Raw genomic sequence first — 14,040 nt, forward strand, 5'->3', positions numbered from 1 at the left:
ATAGCTTTAATGCCCTTCACATAATGGGGCATTCAAAACTGCACACTATATTCTTAACTATTACCTAATCAAAATTTTACATATATTCATTACTACTTCCTTATTCTTGTATTCAATGTAGAGAGCATGGCTACCTGACCCAAACCAGGCGACGTGTCGGGTTCGGGTCAGGTCGCTCTTCCGGGTCGGGTCAGACACAGTGACAGCCAGGACATCAAGGCAGGAAACACTCCGGACTAGTCTGCAGTGAGCGATTCCATCCAAGGTAGAGCACAACCTCTTCAATAAAGTTGATTATATTCCCGTGGTTGGGTCGGGCGCAGGAAAAAAATAAAAGGATTCGGGTCGGATGCGGTTCTGTCGGGCTCGGCTCGGGTTTCATTTACAGACCCGAACAGGCCTTTAATTCGATGCTCTTTTTTTTTATAAAACACCAAACTCTATTGGCCTATTTGTAGCTTTATCTACTTACATTTTCAGGCAATTATATATCTGAACTCATTTATCTGTTCATTCGTTATTCCAGTCACTCTTTAATTGTATATTCCCACTCCATCCCACCCCTCAGAACACCTTACATTCTCATTAAATTGTATCGACAACCTATCTGCCCATTTCACTAACTTGTCTTCCTGAAGCCTTTCAGTCCTCTTCACGATTTTTCAAGCCTCCTACTTCTGTATCAGAAAATTGAGATTGTGTTTCTTAAAAGCAAGTCCAAGCCATCTACATGCAAATGCTATCCCTATTCATGTTTATATTTGTTCACTCTATGTTACTAAATTCCCTTAAAAGGTTAACTATGCAAAGAAAATGATTTTATTTGAAACAGTCACTTTTGGTGTGGGCAGTGTGGATGAACCGCTCCTAATATGCCGTCTCTTTCTTTCAATTTCAGTGCAACTGAAAAATTGTGTGAGGTATGTAAGCTGCGGCTGTCAATTTAGGTGAAAGTGAAAATTGTCCCTAATGTTTTCAAATAAATTCCAAAGATTTCAAATAATTTACAGAGCTACTTAAAAACTTGACTAACAGTCACAAGAATTCCCCATTAAGAATATTGAGGGGGGGGGGGGGGGCGTTGGGTAAATTAACCAATGCATAGAACAATTAACTATCTAGACATGATGAATGATGAGGGAAAAATGTAAGCTATTATATAGCAAAAGAAAAACGAGAGGTTACTTTTTATGTAATTGTTACAGGACCAGGAGAGAAGTTTACCTGCTCAAATGTTTTTCGTCCTAGTTTTACTCATTGTGAAAATACCACTTTCCATTGTAAAACTCAGTTTCAGGCTCATTTAGTTTGTGCAATCACGCTTTACTCCAGGTTTCTGCAACTCAAGAATCTAGAACTGAGGGACAAAAATCAGAGGTTGGTGACAAATGCACAAATCAAGTATTCTTGAAATTTAACTTTACTAGATAAATAAAACGTGGATAATTTTATAAAAACAAGTTGCTGCAGATGCTGGAAATCTGAAATAAAAACAAAAGTTCTGGAATTACTCAACAGGTCTGGCAGCATCTGTAGAGCGAGAAAGAGAGTTAACGTTTGAGTTGGACATGTCTTCTTCAGAACTGAAGGAAGGTAGAAATGTGATGGGTTTTATGCTGTTGAAAGGGGGGGGGGTAGGGGGCAGAAGAACAAAAGGGAAGGTTTGTGATATGGTAGAGGGCAGGAGAGATTAAATGACAAAGATGTCATGGAACATAAGGCAAAGGGAATAGTAACAGTTGTAGTAAAAGACAAAGCATTTGTTCAGAGTGTGTTAATGGCAGAATAATGAACAGCTCTGTCCAAAAGCATAAACATGAAAAACATGTTTAAGATCAACACTTGGTTAAGAAACAATCAAAATGGGGGTCATGGTCTGAAATTACTGAACTCAATGTTGAGTCCAGAAGGCTGTAAAGTGCCTAATCAGAAGATGAGGTGCTGTTCCTCGAGCTTGCGTTGAGCTACACTGGATGACTGCAGCAGGCTGAAGGCAGAAATGTGGACGTGAGAACAAAGTGATGAATTAAAATGGCAAGCAACTGGAAGCTCGAGGTCAGTGGAGGTGTTCTGCAAAGCGGTCACCTAATTTGCATTTGATCTCCCCAATGTAGAGGAGACTCCATTGTGAGCAAATAGAGTATACTTAAATTCAAAGTACAAGTAAATCGCTGCTTCACCTGGAAGGAATGTTTGAGGCCTTGGATGGTGAGGGGAGAGGAGGTAAAAAGGCAGGTGTTCCACCTCCTGCAATTGGATGGGTACCTTGGGAAGGGGATGAGGTGTGGGTGGTGATGGAGGAGTGGACCAGGATATCATGGAGGGAATGGTCCCTTCAAATTACTGACAGGAGGTGGGATAATTTTATAATAGGACTGGGGAGAAAATGTTTTCGCAGGTTAGCTCTTACAAGTCAGGAAAAAAATTGTGGTACTTTGTCAAATGCCTTTTGAAAGTCCATACTACACAACCATGCATTACTGCATCAACCCTCCCCATTACTTCAAAGAACTTAATCAAGTTAGTCAAACACAATTTGCCTTTAAAGAATTCATGCTTACTTTCATCTATTAGTCCATATTTTTCCAAATGGCAATTACTTTTGTCTTGAATATTTGTCTGTAGATGCTTCCCCACTACCTATTTTAGACAGAGTGGCCTGTAGTTGCTGTGTTTATTCACAGAATAGTACAGTGCAGAAGAGGCCCTTCGGCCCATCGAGTCTGCACCCATGCATTAAAGACACCTGACCTGTCTACCTAATCCCATTTGCCAGCACTTGGCCCATAGCCTTGAATGTTATGACGTACCAAGTGCTCATCCAGGTACTTTTTATAGGATGTGAGGCAACCCGCCTCTACCACCCTCCCAGGCAGTGCATTCCAGACCGTAACCACCCTCTGGGTAAAAAAGTTCTTCCTCAAATCCCCCTTAAACCTCCTGCCCCTCACCTTAAACTTGTGTCCCCTTGTAACTGACCTTTCAACTAAGGGGAACAGCTGCTCCCTATCCACCCTGTCCATGCCCCTCATAATCTTGTGCACCTCGATCAGGTCACCCCTCAGTCTTCTATGCTCCAGCGAAAACGACCCAAGCCTATCCAACCACTCTTCATAGCTTAAATGTTCCATCCCAGGCAACATCCTGGTGAATCGCCTCTGCACCCCCTCCAATGCAATCACATCCTTCCTATAATGTGGTGACCAGAATTGCACACAGTATTCCAGCTGTGGCCTTACCAAAGTTCTATACAACTCCAACATGACCTCCCTGCTTTTGTAATCTATGCCTCGATTGATAAAGGCAAGTGTCCCATATGCCTTTTTCACCACCCTATTAACCTGCCCTTCTGCCTTCAGAGATCTATGGTCAAACACGCCAAGGTCCCTTTGTTCCTCAGAACTTCCCAGTGTCAGGCCATTCATTGAATACTTCCGTGTCACATTACTCCTTCCAAAGTGTATCACCTCACACTTTTCAGGGTTAAATTCCATCTGCCACTTTTCTGCCCATTTGACCATCCCATCTATATCTTCCTGTAACCCAAGACACTCAACCTCATTGTTAACCACTCGGCCAATCTTTGTGTCATCCGCGAACTTACTGATCCTACCCCCCACATAGTCATCTATGTCGTTTATATAAATGACAAACAATAGGGGACCCAGCATAGATCCCTGTGGTACGCCACTGGACACTGGCTTCCAGTCACTAAAACAGCCGTCTGTCATCACTCTCTGTCTCCTACAGCTAAGCCAATTTTGAATCCACCTTATCAAGTTACCCTGTATCCCATGTGCATTTGCTTTCTTGATAAGTCTCCCATGTAGGAACTTGTCAAAGGCTTTGCTGAAATCCATGTAAACTACATCAACTGCACTACCCTCATCTACACACCTGGTCACATGCTCAAAAAATGCAATCAAATTTGTTCGGCACGACCTCCCTCTGACAAAGCCATGCTGACTATTCCTAATCAAATTTTGCCTCTCCATAGTGGAGATAGATTCTCTCCTTCAGAATTTTCTCCAATAGTTTCCCTACCACTGATGTGAGACTCACTGGCCTGTAGTTCCCCAGCTTATCTCTACAACCTTTCTTAAATAGTGGGACCACATTAGCTGTTCTCCAGTCCTCTGGCACCTCCCCCGTGGCCAGAGAGGAATTCAAAATTTGGGTCAGAGCCCCTGCAATCTCCACCCTCGTCTCCCACAGCATCCTGGGACACAAATCGTCCAGACCTGGAGATTTGTCCACTTTTAAACCTGCCAAAACCTCCAATACCTTGTCACTCCCTATGACAATTTGCTCAAGAACCTCACAGTCTCCGAGTTCCATATCTACATCCTCTTTCTCTTGGGTGAAGACAGATGTGAAGTATTTGTTCAACACCCTACCAATGTCCTCTGGCTCCACCCACAGATTTCCCCCTTGGTCCCTAATGGGTCCTATTCTTTCCCTGGTTATCCTCTTCCCATTGATATACTTATGGAATATCTTGGGATTTTCTCTACTTTTACCAGCCAGGGCTTTCTCATATCCCCTCTTTGCTCTCCTAATTGCTTTCTTAACCTCCATCCTACACTTTCTGTACTCCACTAATGCTTCAGTTGATTTGCTCTCCTTGTATTTGCTAAAAGCCTCTCTTTTCCTTCTCATCGTACACTGAATGTTTCTGGTCATCCATGGTTCTCTGGGCTTGTTGCTCCTACCTATTACCCTAGAGGGAACATGTTGGGCCTGTACCCTCCCCATTTCCTTTTTGAATGCCCCCCACTGCTCTTCTGTAGATTTCCCGACAGGTAACTCTTTCCAGTCTACCTCGGCCAGATCCTGCCTTATTTTACTAAAATTTACTCTCCCCCAATCCAAAACCTTTTTTTGCAACTTGTCTATTTCTTTCTCCATAACAAGCTTAAATTGTACCACGTTGTGGTCGCTATCACCAAAATGCTCCCCCACCAAAACATCAACCACCTGTCCGGCTTCATTCCCCAGAATTAAGCCCAGCACTGCACCCTCCCTTGTTGGATCCTCTACATATTGAGCTTAGAAGTTCTCCTGTATACATGTTAGGAACTCCACTCCATCTAAGTCCTTAACATGATGACTATCCCAATTAATGTTGGGAAAGTTGAAATCACCTAATATAATTACCCTATTATTTTTACACACCTCTGCGAATTGCACACTTATTTGCTCCTCAATTTCCCGCTGACTATCTGGGCGTCTATAATAAACACCTAGCAATGTGGCTGTCCCTTTTTTATTCCTAAACTCTACCCATAAAGCTTCATTTGATGCCCGCTCCAAGATATCATCTCTCCTTACTGCAGTAACTGACCCCTTAACTAATATTGCAATGCCCCTTTTATTCTGCTGCCCTTTTTTAAATAGGGGTGAACAATTGCAATCCCCCAGTCCCTCTGGCACCACTCCCAAATCCAAGGAGGTTTGAAAGATTGCAGCCAAAGTCTCCACAATTTCCACTCTTATTTCCCTCAGTACCTAGCAAGCATCCGATCTGGAACAGGTGACGTTCCTACTTACAAGCAGTGCTAACCTTTTAAGTACCTCCTCTTTATTTTTATCCTATTCAATATCGCTACTGCCTCCTCCTTTACGCTACATTGGCAGAATCCTCTTCTCCAGTGAAGACAATGCAATATATTCATTTAGTAACTCAGTCACACCCATTACTTACACAAGACTACCTCCTTTTTGGTCCCTAATGGGGTCCATCCTCCTTTTAACTACCTTTTTACTATGTGCGTGTGATTTTTGAGTTCCCCTTTATATTAGCCAATAATCAATTCTGGTACTGACCTTGCCCCTCTTATTCTGTTTTTTAGATTTACTCTGTACTTTCTATGTTCAGCGTAGTTCTATAATGTATTATGAACCTGATGATTATCATAAGTCATTTCTTGTCTCATTTTAACCTCTAGGGAGCTCGAGCTTTGGATGTTCTTCCTTTTCCTCTCGGCTTTGTGTCACTCTTTACCCAAACCATCTTCACTTTGAAGGCTTCCCATAGTTACATGCTGTTTTGCTGACCAATTTTTGACTCTAATCCATCTAGGCCAGATCTCTCTTCAGCTCACTGAAGTTAGTGCTGTTCTAGTTAAGTTTTTATTTTACATAATTGTACCTTTTCCTTTTACATAACTATTCTAAACCTGATATGATCACTGTTCCCCAAATGCTCTTCCAGTGAAACATGTTCCACTTGCTCCTTAATACCTCTTATAGTCATAGTCATTTACGGCATATAAGGAGGCCATTTGGTCCAGAGTCCATGTCGGCTCTCTGCGGAGCAATCCAGTCAGTTCCACTCCCCTACAAGTTTATTTCCTTCAAGTGCCCATTTCAATTTCCTTTTGAAATCATTGATTGTCTCCATTTCCACCACCCTCGTGGGCAGCAAGTTCCAGGCCATTACCACTTGCTGCGTAAAAAGTTCTTCCCCATATCCCCCCTGCATCTCTTGCCCAAAACCTTCAATCTGTGTCCCCGAGTCCTTAATGGGAACAGTTCTTCCTTGTCTAACTTATCTAAGCCCATCATAATCTTGTACACTTCTTTTAAATCACCCCTCAATCTCCTTTGTTCTAAGGAGAACAAACTCAGCTTTTCCAACCTAACCTTGTAACTAAAATCCCCCATCCCTGGAATCATGCTGGTAAATATCCTCTGCATCCTCTCAGGGACCCTCACATCCTTGCTAAAGCATGATCAGAACTAGACACAATACTCTCGGTTGGGGCCTAATCAAAGCTTTATAGAGGTTCAGCATAATTTCTCTGATTTTGTACTCGATGCGTCTATTGATGAAGCCGAAGATCTCATATGCTTTGCTCACCACTCTCTCAATATGTCGTGCCACCTTCAAAGGTCAATGTACAGCCACCCCCAAGTCCCTCTGTTCCTGCACACTCTGTAGAATTGTGCCATTAAGTCTATAATCACCTCTCCCTTTCCCTTCTGCCAAAATGCATCACCTCACACTTGTCAGTATTAAATTCCATCTGTCACTGGTCTGCCTATTCTGCTACCCTATCTAGGTCCTGTTGCAGGTGGTTCGTATCAACCTCCCTGTTTGCTACTCCAAGTTTGGTACGTCAGCAAATTTTGAAATTCTACTTTGTATTCCAGGATCCAAGTATATTATATATAGAAAAAAAGTAGCGGTCCAAGCACTGGCCCTTCGGGAACACCATTCTCTGCCATCCTCCAGGCTGAAAAGCAAACATTGACCACAACTCGCTATTTTCTGTTCTTAAGCCAATTGTTGATTTAATTGGACACTGACCCTCCTATTCCATGAGCCTCAATTTTGTTAACCAGCCTTTTATGTGGTACCTTATCAAACACTTTCTTAAAATCCATATGGACATCTTCCACCACATTCCCTTCATCAACTTTGTTACTTGATCAGAAATTCAATTAGATTAGTCAGGCATGATCTGCCTTTTACAAATCTGTGTTGGCTATCCTTAATTAACTCGAACCTCTCCAAGTGCCTGTTGATTTTTTTTTTCCTGATTGTTTGTGAAACCTTACCCACCACTGATGTTAAATTAACTAGCCTGCAGTTTACTAGGACTGTCCTTACACCCTTTAGAACTTGAGAACCATAGAAAAATTACAGCACAGGAGGAGGCTATTTAGCCCATTGTGTCTGTGCCAGCCAAACAAACTAGCCTCTTGAATAAGGGTGTCACATTTGCCACTCTCCAATCCTCTGGCTCCTCCCCCATAGAGGGAAGGTTGGAAGATTATGGCAAGCCTTTCTGCTATCTCCATCCCCACTTCCTTTAGCAACCTGGGATGCAAGCCATCTAGACCAGGTGACTTATTGACCCTAAGCATAGCCAGCCTTTCCAGTACTTCCTCTCTCTCAATTTTTATCTTATCTATTGCTTCTACTCTCTCCGTTCTGATAAGTTTGTCAGATTCCTCTTCCTTAGTAAACACCAATACAAAGTACTCATTAAGTATTCTAGCCTTGCCCTGTGCCTCTAAGTATATATTACTCTTTGTCCCTAATAGGTGCAACTCCACCTCTTGCTACCCCCTTACTATTTATATGCCAAAAGATGATTTTTGGGTTCCCTTTTATGTTGACTGCCATTCTATTCTTATATTCTCTCTTTGCCAGTCTTACTTTCCTCTTCACCTCCCCTCCCAGCTTAATGTATTTCCTCACTTGAAGAATTCAACTGACATGCATCATACACCCCTTTTTTTGTTTCATCATAATCTCTATCTCTCCCATCATTCAAGGAGCCCTGTTTGTGGTTACCCTACCCTGTACCTGAAGCATCTCTTCCTTAAAGATAACCCATTGTTCTGTTACATTTTTTCCCATCAATCTTTGGTTCTATTTTATCCTGGCTAGATCCCTTCACATCGCATTGAAATTAGCCATCTTTCAATCTTGCCGTTCTACCTTATATTGTTCCTTGCTTTTCAACATTGAGAGTCTAAACTGCATGATACAATGATCACATTTACCCAATGCTCCCTGACAGACACTTGGTCCACCTCATTCCCAGCACCAGATCCAGCAATGCTTTCTTTCTAGTTGGGCCAAGAACATACTGATCAAGGAAGTTCTGGACACAATTCAGAATTGCTCCCCGTTTTTTCCCTTTACTCTAAAATTATCCCAATCGATATTTTGGTAAAGCCTCCTAGTATCACCACTCTATAGTTCTTTGATTTTCCCTGCAGATTTGCTTCTCTCTCTCTCACACACTCACTATTTGGAGGTTTATAGAATACCTCCAGTAGCATGATCATATCCTGCTTCTCAACTACAACCAAATGGATTCTGTCCTTGCCCCCCTTAAGGACATCCCTCTTTTCAACACTACAATGTCTTCCTTAATCAGAAATGTCACCCCACCTCCCTTTTTCCCTTCTCTAATCCTTTCTGAACACTTCATATCCTTGTATATTAAGCACCCAGTCCTCACCATTTTTAAGCCATGTTTCTGTTACTGCAACTACCTCATATTCCCATACTGCTATTTGTGCTTGTAGTTCACCAACCTTATTCACCACAGTTTATTTTACTTACATGCGTTGTAATCTTATCTTTGCATTCCTTGTAGCCTTCTCAGTTGGCTCCCAAAATGGAACTACTCTTTCTAGTACTGTCCAACACACTCACATTATGCACCTTATTCCTCTTTTTTTACTTCTATATGCTGGTGCCCATTCCCCTGCCAATTTAGTTTAAACCCTCCCCAACCTATAGCTTGAAGTTATTTTGAAAACATGACCATTCTCTCATATTTGGATTTACACATTATGGAAGTACCTGTAGCATACAGAGCCTGTGTTGACAAAAGTGTCTAGTACATAAAAAGGGAAGTTACCTTTTCTGTACTTCATCGTTCTGCAGTAAAACCAATGGACTACATTTCCAGCTTCATGTATAGCAGTCTCAACCAGTCCCGCTAATTCGTCCTGGTGGTGACCAGAATGTACTATGTCCCATTTTTGATGATCTAAAGATAAAAATGTGAAATGCAAGAGTCTTCAGATAAGTTTTACACCTAAAATTTTGAGATAATTGAAATTGGTGAACAAGCACTACAAGATTATAAAATGAGTTTAACCCTATACTACTAAATCTTCCAAGACATTGCTCAAAGTCACAAGAAATATGCTGCTTTCAGAAGAGAAGAACATGATAGTGGACTGGATATAGTGGTCAGTGGCAAATGACACATCCAATAGCCCAAAGACTTTTTATGGGTGTTTGAACTAGAAGTCCCTGTCAGCTAACTATCAAGAAGCAGCACCTTCTACAGAGCAAGCAATTGTGTCTCACCTCAACAAATCAAAGAATCTGATCCAGGATGAATCAGTTAGAATAGTGAATTTAATGTCAAATCAGGCATAGGAAGCAAAATGAGAGAGAAAGAGGAAGACTGAATTTTTTCTTACTTTTTAAAAAACTCTCCCATGATTAAAATCTGAAGGAATGAGACTCCACACTTGCAACAGTTAATTTTAAGTGCCAGAGGGGTTGGTTGTAATTAAGACTTACCATGCCATTAAAAGGGTACTTACAGTGGAATGGATAAACCCTGAGTTTTTCAGGCAAGCTGAGTAGGTATACATCAGGTAAGGACAGCAACATTATGGCATTCAATGTACGAGGGAATTCAATTCAGCGAGGGAACCATCATTGCACAGCTTTTGAAGGAGCAGGGAACCTTGGACAGCAACTTCCTGATTTAAGCTTTGAACCGTGTGTGTTCACTAGATGTTGCCGTCCGATTTACACATTAATAACGGTGGTCACTGCTATCAAAATCTGGCCCATTATATAACAGAGTGAACCACTCTTGTTCCTAAAAAGCAGCTTTGTATAACTTTTAAGGCCACAAGGTTTAATTCTTGTAACATCCTTGAGTCAATGAGAAGCTAACTGCTCTTAGTGATATTCTGAGCTCAGTTAAAAGGCATTTCTGTTGCTGGGAAGTTCCTCAGTTAAGTAGAAATGATGGTTTGCTTTCTGTTAATAGTTTTTTGAAAATTAATGGCAGAGTATTATGAATCATGCATTTAGATGTTAAATACTGTCACAGGAAAATCTTACTGCTGAATAAGTTACTTTGCTAATAATCTAATATGCAAATTCAAGTTAAAAAGAAAATCTTGATTCTAACTTGATGGTGCTACAATACCCTAAATCACGCAAGTCTTGAACTAGAAGGTCATACCCACGCGCCCAGAGTAGAAGTTGTTAAATTTGGAACATTTAGTTGAATCACAACTCAAAAAAATGAACCAGGAGGAATTCTACCTTACGCTGAAAAAAATACAAACCTTTCACGTTTTTAAAAGTACATTGAAGTCTTATACTAATTTTCCTTAGATGTTTTCTTCGAGATAAATCATAGAAGGTTACATGACAGAGCTTGAGAATATTTTCAGTTCATAATGTAATGTGAACTTACGGCAGCGAAATTGGACAGGGCCCAAAAGCAGGCACAGGAGCAATGTACAGTTTACCCGGGCTTGTAACTTCTCATGCAAGCAGACATTGTGTTGCCTGCTGTGTGGCTGCATTCCTCAGCAGGGAGCCCATGTTTAGCAAAAAGCTAGCCTGCACCACTCAAAAACTCTTAAGTGGAGGTACATTCTGGTGGAGGAAGTGCTGAACTGTTTTTTTTTTATTCGTTCATGGGATGCAAGCATCGCTGGCTAGGACAGCATTTTATTGCCCATCCCTAATCTGAAGAATGTGAACAAAACAACACTGAATTACATGCAACAGGACAGAGTGTGCTCTAAGGTTCTGACGCTGCACTGGACACCTTGGTGGAGCTGGCAGACTGGAGGAGAGAGCTCCTCTATCCACAGGGGGCCAGGAGAACCTCCAGACAAACTCACAAGATGGCAGCGGGAGCAAATAGCTTTGGCAGTCAATGCCAGGAGTCTAGGCAGGAGAACCTGGATGAATGCAGTGCTGCAAGAAGTTCAATGACCTCATATGAATGGTCAAGATCTTCATCTTCAAATGCCATATCCCACCAACTGCACCATTACTCAAACATGACATCAGCTAAACAGATTGCACAACACTCACTGACACACTTCCCTCATTCTTGCAGGAAAAGGTGGCACATAACCAGAAGCAACAGCGTGTTGCTGGCAGGGGACAGGCACGGCTGAATGTCCTTATCCCTATGGAGGAGATAGTGCTCACCATCATCGCAGCGGTCATGACAGAGGCCGTGGCAGGCAGTGAGGTTGAAACCATTGAAGACGTTGGTATTCTCATACCTAATCCTCCTTTTTACATCCTTCTTTCCCCAAACCCACAATCTTATTTGATTTACGAGCTGCAGCTGGTGTAAGCATGTACCTCTTGCTTTCCCCCACCTCTCCTCACCACAACCCTACCCTTTGTGCCTTTCTCCTTTCAGATACCAAAGAACTCCAACCTGGCCACACAGTTCCTTTCTCTGAAAGGGAAGGAAGGAAGAGCAGGAAAATACTGAAGAATAAACAAAATCACTTGCTTCCAAACTTGCAGCCACCAGCTCCAATATTGACTGCACATACTTTAGAGGATAGCTTAGAGGTGGGATTGGCACATGGCAACACATTGGGCATGAGTGGGCTGCAGCCCAGGCAGGAGGCAAAGATAGTACAGGTGCTGATTCCCTGGAGGGCAAGGTTGCACACAAGTACTGCTGCAAAGGACTCAGACGAGGACTTCAATGGGACAGCCTACAGAAGACAACAAATGGATATTTCCTACCAAAATGCTTGATGCATTGACAGGACTGCCAGAAAGTCTGCAGTCAATGTCAAGGAGTATGGAGAAGTCTGGCACCAACTTGGTACAGGGTTTTGCTCAGTGTTTGGATCCCATCCTTACCAGCACCAGAACACTGGCAGACCCATCCATGATGCAAAATCCAAAAGCCAATGGCTCAGCTTCCACTGCAGTACAAGCAGGAGCCACATAATATTTGGGTGCTGCAGTGGAAACTTAAAATTGTTCTCACCCAAGTTCAGCTTGCTATCATAGCTGCATATGCTAATGCTCAAAGGGACTTGCATGGTGTCACAGCAGTTCAGCATGCTGTTCTCCAATACATTGCTGAGGCGCTGACATGAGTGTGTGGCAGTGGGACCAGCACAGTGGAACAGGAACCTGTCTTCTCTCAGGATAGTAGCACTCATCCTCCCACCGCTGTCATTCCAGCAATGTCAGCCAGCCAAGACTGCTGCAACAATACTGAGGTGGTGCAGTCCAAACCCCAGCCTTGTAGGGACAGAGCTGCTAGATCATCCTGCAAGGCCATCTGCAGTCTGCCCCACTGAAGTTCGGCAGCCTTTCACCAGCCATTCTACAGCCACTAGGGTAGCACTGCGTAAGAGCACAAGGACAGGCGAAAGCACACAGAAGACAGGCACTTAGGGAATGCATAAGGGTGAATAGTTGACTTTGCATGCAATATGTCATGGTTTGTTTTATAAATTTGGTTTGGAATGTTTGGTTGGTGGTGGCTTTTATTTTAACATTGTGGCCAAGGAGGTGCTGTGATGGTCAGTAACAAGGAAGGCAAGGTGTGGGGCTGTTGATGAAAGGGAACTGAGGTTTGTTCACTGGTATTGCAGTTAGATGAACTGATCACAGAAAGCCCAGCCAGGAAGAGGCTGTGTTGGTTGCCTCCCCCCACCTCAGCTGGTCACTGTATAGCTGATGGCAAGGGTGTGTCCTCATGATGGCAAAGTTGTGCAACATGCTGCAGAAAACAACAAATCTTGGCATGTGCTCTGCTGAATACTGCAGGCCTTCTCCAAAGCAGTCCAGCTGAAGCGTTGTTTAAGCACCCTAATGATCTGCTCCATCACACATCCTATGGCTGCACGGCTTTTGTTACATGCCTGCTACCCACGTGAGTGTGGCTTGTGCATCCTAGTCATGGGCCATGCGGTCAGCAGATAGCTCTTGTCGCTCAGTTGCCACAATCTGTTTTGTCATGGTGGCTCAAATGCAGGTGATACAGCAAACTCTGCAGAATGAAGGCATCATGAATGTTGCTAGGGTACACAGCATTGCTCTGCATGATGCATGATGATATGCAGTGTACCAGCTGGATGTTGAGTAAGTGGACTCCTTACGACTGTGTTATATCTTAGAGTTGACTCGCAGCGTCCACTGTTCACAGTACTCTGCACTGTGGGAAGGCCTGCAATTTTCAAAGCCATGTTCTCCATCCGCCTGCTTCACTCTGGCTAGAGAGAATGCAATATATTCCACTCTTGGAATACAAAGCCTCAGTGACTTCCCTTATGTACCAGTGGACAGTAGCAAACGGAGAGACAATGTAACTACCTCCTGCTCCAGCCTGGAAGAAGCTAGATACACAAAAGTTCATGGCCACTGTAACTTTAACATCCACTGCCAATGCCGTTCTTGCCCTGCTCTGGAGATTTCAGTGAAGATCTCCTTAGTGTAGCGAAAACATCTGAAACACTGTTCCTCGCCAAGGTTCAGGT

General features: G+C 42.8%; 1 protein-coding gene across 9 annotated transcripts in view; it reads right to left on the bottom strand.

Moving 5' to 3' along the window:
• LOC137369986 (zinc finger protein PLAG1-like) overlaps positions 1 to 14,040 on the bottom strand; it is a 68,622-nt gene that overhangs the window by 11,754 nt on the left and 42,828 nt on the right. For 8 of the 9 annotated variants that reach the window (XM_068031863.1, XM_068031866.1, XM_068031858.1 and 5 more), the window contains 3 exons: positions 9,387 to 9,518; positions 1,225 to 1,357; positions 625 to 677 (listed from right to left, as the gene is read on the bottom strand). The gene's annotated coding sequence lies outside the window, so the exon portion shown is untranslated. The remainder of the gene's footprint in view (positions 1 to 624; positions 678 to 1,224; positions 1,358 to 9,386; positions 9,519 to 14,040) is intronic. The other variant, XM_068031860.1, reaches the window with a different exon arrangement.

Source organism: Heterodontus francisci, chromosome 5 (assembly GCF_036365525.1).
Source record: "Heterodontus francisci isolate sHetFra1 chromosome 5, sHetFra1.hap1, whole genome shotgun sequence".
NCBI classification, from domain to species: domain Eukaryota; kingdom Metazoa; phylum Chordata; class Chondrichthyes; order Heterodontiformes; family Heterodontidae; genus Heterodontus; species Heterodontus francisci.